This window comes from Mesoplodon bidens, assembly GCF_964165515.1.
Source record: "Mesoplodon bidens genome assembly, chromosome: 8".
In the NCBI taxonomy this organism is placed as follows: domain Eukaryota; kingdom Metazoa; phylum Chordata; class Mammalia; order Artiodactyla; family Ziphiidae; genus Mesoplodon; species Mesoplodon bidens.
The window spans coordinates 61190728-61196960 of NC_138165.1; positions in this window are offsets into that span (position 1 = coordinate 61190728).

Genomic DNA, 6233 nt, shown 5'->3' on the forward strand with positions numbered 1-6233 from the left:
TTTCTGTGAAGTCTCTGGCACTTTTTATATTTGGAAAATTAGGTGTTCAAGGGTAAAAACAGAAGCCAGCTCTTGGATTTTGAGGGTTTTTTCAAATTGAAGTATAGTTGATTTACAATGTTGTGTTAATTTCTGCTGTACAACAAAGTGATTCAGTTTTATATATGTGTTTATAATTAAATACACATTCTTTTTTTAAATATTCTTTTCCATTATGGTAGGTAAGCAAGCCAGTCATGAGGGGGTCTTGGGGTGAGGGATGAGTCAGCAGGCACCTGTGTGTGTTGATGATGGAGGGAAGATATTTCAATATACACCAACATGGACCGTGACCCAAACCAGATACCACTGAAACTGAGTTCCCCTGCTGAGTTTATGATTAATCTCTCTATCCAAAACTTTATTCCCCTGCTTGTCCTGCCCCTGTTCCCCTCAGGACTGAAGAGTATCAAAGAAAAGGGGAGACTGAAACCGAGTAGGACCCTCTGGTTCACTCTCAGTTACAAAAGCCCCTCGGTGTCCCCTTTTTCTTGTTTGTAGAAAAAGACTTTAGTTTCCTAGGCCTTCCCTGAGTTCCAAAGAGCAGACTCAAGCAGTTACTAGTTAGGGAAGTGAGGGAAGGCAGAAACAAAGGTAAGGCAGTCAAGCAAGAAAAGTAATGATAGATTAAACAATAGTTCATCAATAAAACTGAGTCCTAGTTCCTTCTCAAGGGATATACATAACAATTTGCTGTATATCTTGAGTTGTTCTACAGGAACTATGACCCCCACCCAAGTGGTGGGTGGTGATTACATGCTGACCACAAGCACATAGAACCCATACTGGTTGGAACCAGAAAGTTGATGATTAAAACATCACCCTGTTACCTCACCACCAACCAATCAGAAGAAAGTCAACTCTTGCCCCTAATTTTGCCTTTAAAAACTCTTCCCTGAAAGCCATCAGGGAGTTCAGGTCTTTTGAGCATTAGCTGCCCGTTCTCCTTGCTTGGTGCCCTGCAGTAAATGCTGTACTTTCCTTTACCACAACCCAGTGTCAGTAGATTGGCTTTGCTGTATGGCAGGTGAGCAGACCCAAGTTCAGTTTGGTAGTACCACCTCTGGCTGCTAATGCCTTGGGCTCCACAAGAGAGTAAGGAGGGTCTGGGGTAATGGTTTAGAGCACGGACTATAGCATAAATTTATGGACTTTATTTCCTTGAGCAAATTACTTAATTCTCTATGTACCCATCTCCCCATATGTAAAATAGGGGAATAATAAAACCTACCTTGGGGGAATTCCCTGGCGGTTCAGTGGTTAGGACTCTGCACTTTCACTCACGGGGTCCAGGTTCGATCTCTGCTTGGGGAACTAAGAACTCACTGCCTGGGCTTGGCCATAAAAACAAAAAACAAACAAACAAACAAAACCCCAAAACCTACCTTGGTCTGTTTTAAGGATCAAATGAGATAAGACATGGAAGGCATATAAAATTATGCCTAGCATAATGTAAGCTGTATATAAGGGTTAGTCATTGTTTTTCATATTATTGTCAACACATAAGCCCTCCAGGATTCAAACAAAACCTCAAGGAAAATGTGTGGGTAAGGGAAAACCTGAAATAACTGTGATTAAGTTTCTGCTATCTGATGACATAAGGATTTGTATTAACAGTTGAGAGAGATTATAGAAAAGTAGAGAAACTTACATTTTGCATGCATTTATACAATGGCACACTAGAAATATTTGCAAGCTCCACTTGGAATTCCAGGTGTTATTATATGGGCAGGGAAGTTTTTGGGTGGAAGTTGGGGTTGATAATTCCACGATATATAGGCCATATTATCAATGGATGTGAGCCACCTGAGGAAGCCTGGAGCAGTGGATACCAAAGTTTAGGTGGAGGGTTAGCTCGGGGGACAGGAAGTGATGAAGACCAGAGTACAGTTAGAGGGTTAGCTTTGGAGAGGAGTGATCACCTGTCTTTGAGGGTGAAGGGAGAGATAAAGTGATACAAGGGGCCATGATGTGTCAGACGAAACCTCAACTATCAAGGGCTAATACCTATGGTCTTTCTGAGGTGGGAAGTGAGGTCATCTACTGAGTCAGTGTTAGAAGTTTAAAAAGAAAAGGAAGAAAGGAAAGAAAGGAACAGCTTTACAATGGCATTTGAGTTGCTTGCTAGGTGAGGAACAGCAACATCACGGCTACAGTGTAGTTGGACTTTAAGAATGTTTAATGGAAAACCACTTGAAAACACACAAAGGAATTTTTAGTCTAGGAGAAAATGCAGCTATAAATGCACACAGTGGTTCTATTAGAGTAGTGAGAGTCTGAATTATTTTTTTATTTAATTTTTTTTTTTTTTTTGGCGGTATGCGGGCCTCTCACTGTTGTGGCCTCTCCCGTTGCAGAGCACAGGCTCTGGACGCGCAGGCTCAGCGGCCATGGCTCACAGGCCCAGCCGCTCCGCGGCATGTGGGATCTTCCCGGGCTGGGGCACGAACCCGTGTCCCCTGCATCGGCAGGCGGACAGACTCTTAACCATTGCGCCACCAGGGAAGCCCCTGAATTATTTTTTTAATCTCTGTATTTTCAAAATATTTCATAATGAAGTTACAATACTCTGATCATTGGAAATGTTTATAAAAATATATTTTAAAGGAATTTATGATGTGTCACATGTCAGTGTTCTCAAGTCACCATACCTAATGTCATTTTTGACCATGAATCACAATGGTTTGTCTTCTCTAAGCAGTTTTTTTTTTTTTTTTTGGCTGTGCCTTGCAGCATGCAGGATCTTCGTTCCCTGACCAGGGGTTGAACCCGTGCCCCCTGCAGTGAGTCCTAACCACTGGACCACCAGGAAATTCTTCTAAGCAGTTTTATCAATGCTCTCATCTCACTCTGATAACCTAGGCATGATTTAGCTTACCTATTTGACAATAATCCCACAGTGATGTATATTCTACTCCAGTTGCCCCCTGAACTATTTTTTAAATCAACTGCAGGAACCAAGAATTAAGATTCAATTCAGGATCTCTTCGGATTACATTAGCTTTTGCCAGATCAGAGTAACCTAATAAGATTCTACATTCATAGAGAGCTATGCCTAGTGGAACTCAGGAAAAATGATTGGCTCACACTAAATTAGATTTATGAGTGTCAACCTAAAAACTAGTGGTACACTTGAATTTTATTCATATTTTTTGCTCTTGACTTTGAATCAGAGATCAGCTCTCCTCTCTAAGTCTCTTCATTCACAATTGCCATAATTGATGCCTAATTCGGAAATGAGGTGGTAGGCATTTACGTAATGGGGGATTATGTGTTATTCACTCATAATGACAATGCTAGGGCTGTCAATCATTGCACGCTTTTATAGTGCTATGGAGGGGAGAAGTGGAAATGAATGCATGTGAAATCCATCACCTGAAGTGCGTTTAGAAAAGAATGAATTTCACTCTAGACTTACTCGGAGCTCTGATTATAGAAAATAATAACTTTTATCCCGTGGGGTTGAGGATGGATTGGGAAAGACTAGAGACTCTCAGTCTTAACCCCCAAGTGGTAATCACTAGGGGAACGTTAAAAATATTGACCTACCTCCCCGCAACCCTTGCCCTTGTCCCTGCTTGCCCTGTCCAGGGAGGCCTAATTAAATTTGAATTTATAAACAATAATATTTTTAGTATAAATATTTCTCAAATATTGCATGGGGCATACTTATACTAAAAAATTCATTATTTATCTGAAATTCAAATTTAACTATGCATCCTGTATTTTTTACTTGCTGATTCTGGCATACACACACCCTCCCTCCCCCATCCCCAAACCAGATTCAGAATTAAAAGGTCTGGTATTTTTAAAAAGTTCCTCAGGTGATTCTAATGTGCACCAAGATTCAGAAACACTGTGCTAAACCTTAAAATGTTCAAGCTGCAAAACTCTGGAAGCTGAGGTTGGCAGAAGGCAAACTAAAACAGGAAAGAAGAGAATGGGAAATGATAGTTAAGAGAGGTCAGTAGAACCCATCACAACTTCTTTGAAGTCTTCTATTTTGTTGTCCTATGTTCTATATTTGTTATAATTTATTGAGGAGAACATTTACACTGCATCTATAGCCTCTCTGAACTACCATAACTTTGACTGATGCTGAGTGAGCAATTCTTGGTGGTTGTGCAGGGAGGTGTAGCCATGCTCTGTGTCAGTGACCCTTTCTGCCCCACTCCAAACTATGTCCCCTGGTGACAGGTCTGACTGAACCTGAGGGAGACACACAGCCCAAGACAATCAGTTTATAGTCTGGACAGTGGCCTATGAGGTACTGCGGTACAAGAGTTCTGCCCAGTAGGGTGATGATGATTGAACTAGACCAGACAGATTCTCTCTTGTGCATTTTATTTCTGGATACAGAGCACCAGATGTTTGATAGTGGAAGCAGAATCAATTGGGATAGGTTAGGTCAGTGGTGCTCAAACTTCAGTGAGCATTAGAATAATTTGCAGGACTTACTAAAACACAGATTGCTGGTCGTCATTTCAGAGTTTCTGATTCACTAGGTCTGGGCTAGAACCCAAGAATTTGCATTTCTAACAAATTTCTAGGTGATACTGCTGATTTTAATTCTGGGAACACACTCTGAGAATTACTGGGTTAGCTTCTGCTGCAGTAACAAACAAGCCCCGGATCTCAGTGGTTGAAGGAAACAAAGGTTTATTTCTTGTTTGGGCCACGTGTTTGTTGTGGGTTGTCTGGGTGCTCAGCTTCCAATGTCAATGTCAGCTTCTTTACTCCGAGACCCAGACTGATGGAGCAGCCACTGTCTGGAACATCCTGGCCACCACAGTAGAAGACACAGGGAGTGCGTGGTGAAGCACACCTGGGCTCTTAAAGTTTCTCCTGGAAGTGACATGTGTCACTTCTACTCAATTGCACTGACCAAAGAAAATCATATGGCCCCACATAACTTCTAGTGGAGCAGGTAAACACAATCTTATTTGTTTAGAAAGAGAGAGGACTAGAAGCTTTGCAAACTGCTCTAGTGATCAACCAGCAGCTGGAACTAAAAAAGACACACAGAAAGAGACCAGCACACAGAGGGCATGAGACCACTGGAGCCAGGGATTGAGGAAAACCCTGGCTGGTTGAATGGTAGTGGCAGGGGAGAGTAAAGACAAGGCATGGATATATAGAGTTATATAATGGTTGATGGCAGTTGTTGAAGCTGCTTTTGATCCTGAACCACCTCTAAAGCTGTTGCATTATGTTCTGATCACCATGGATGTGTTAATATAGGTGTTCACACATCCCTGTGAGATTCTCAAATCCTTAGTCCCACATACACCTGTAAGCTTGTAAAGCCTTCTCCCATGGGATCTCATCACATAACCAAGTCACCACCAACAAAGTGTGTCCCAGCAATTAAATTAATTTCAAGGTAATTTGGGTCTCCAACTCGTAGATCTCAAACACCATGAAGTGGACATATAGACCAAAATAAAACATCTTAAAAATTTTTTAAATTTTCATTTTATATTGGAGCATAGTTGATTAACAATGTTGCGTTAATTTCAGGTGTACAGCAGAGTGATTCAGTTATACATATACATGTATGTATTCTTTTTCAAATTCTTTTCCCATTGAGGTTATTGCAGAGTATTGAACAGAGTTCCCTGTGCTATACAGTAGGTCCTTGTTGGTTATCTGTTTTAAATATTGTGGTGCGTACATGTCAATCCCAAACTCCCAACTAAATTTTTAAAGTACACTTTTCCCACATAAAGCCCCAATTCTGCCCCAGCCCTAGCCTTTGGATTTCTAGTTTTTCTCCTTCTTTTCCTTTTCTCCCAATTCTGCACTTCAAAATCCCCAAAATCTGATTTAGCAATACAGGGGTGGGGACCAGCATAAGCAGGCCCAGTGGGACTCGTGTGTGGTGGTTGGAGGGGGGAACGTTTAGAGATCCACTTAGGGTAATAGTCTGACCCATCACAACCTTGGGACAAACCCCCATTACTTTAGGAACCTGAGGGACATTCGGTTCCTTTTACTTAACAGAGTCCAAACAACTTGGGCATGGACTTTCATACCAGGAGTAAATGATTTCTAAGGTGAAAAGTGTGTGTGTGGGGCTTAAATGTTCTGACAACGTTAACAACCAAAAAGAAAGTGGTAAATTTTCATCATTGCTCAACTGCTCATCTTTTGAATTCGAGCTTAGTCATGTCCAAAACATCTCCACTGTGCTG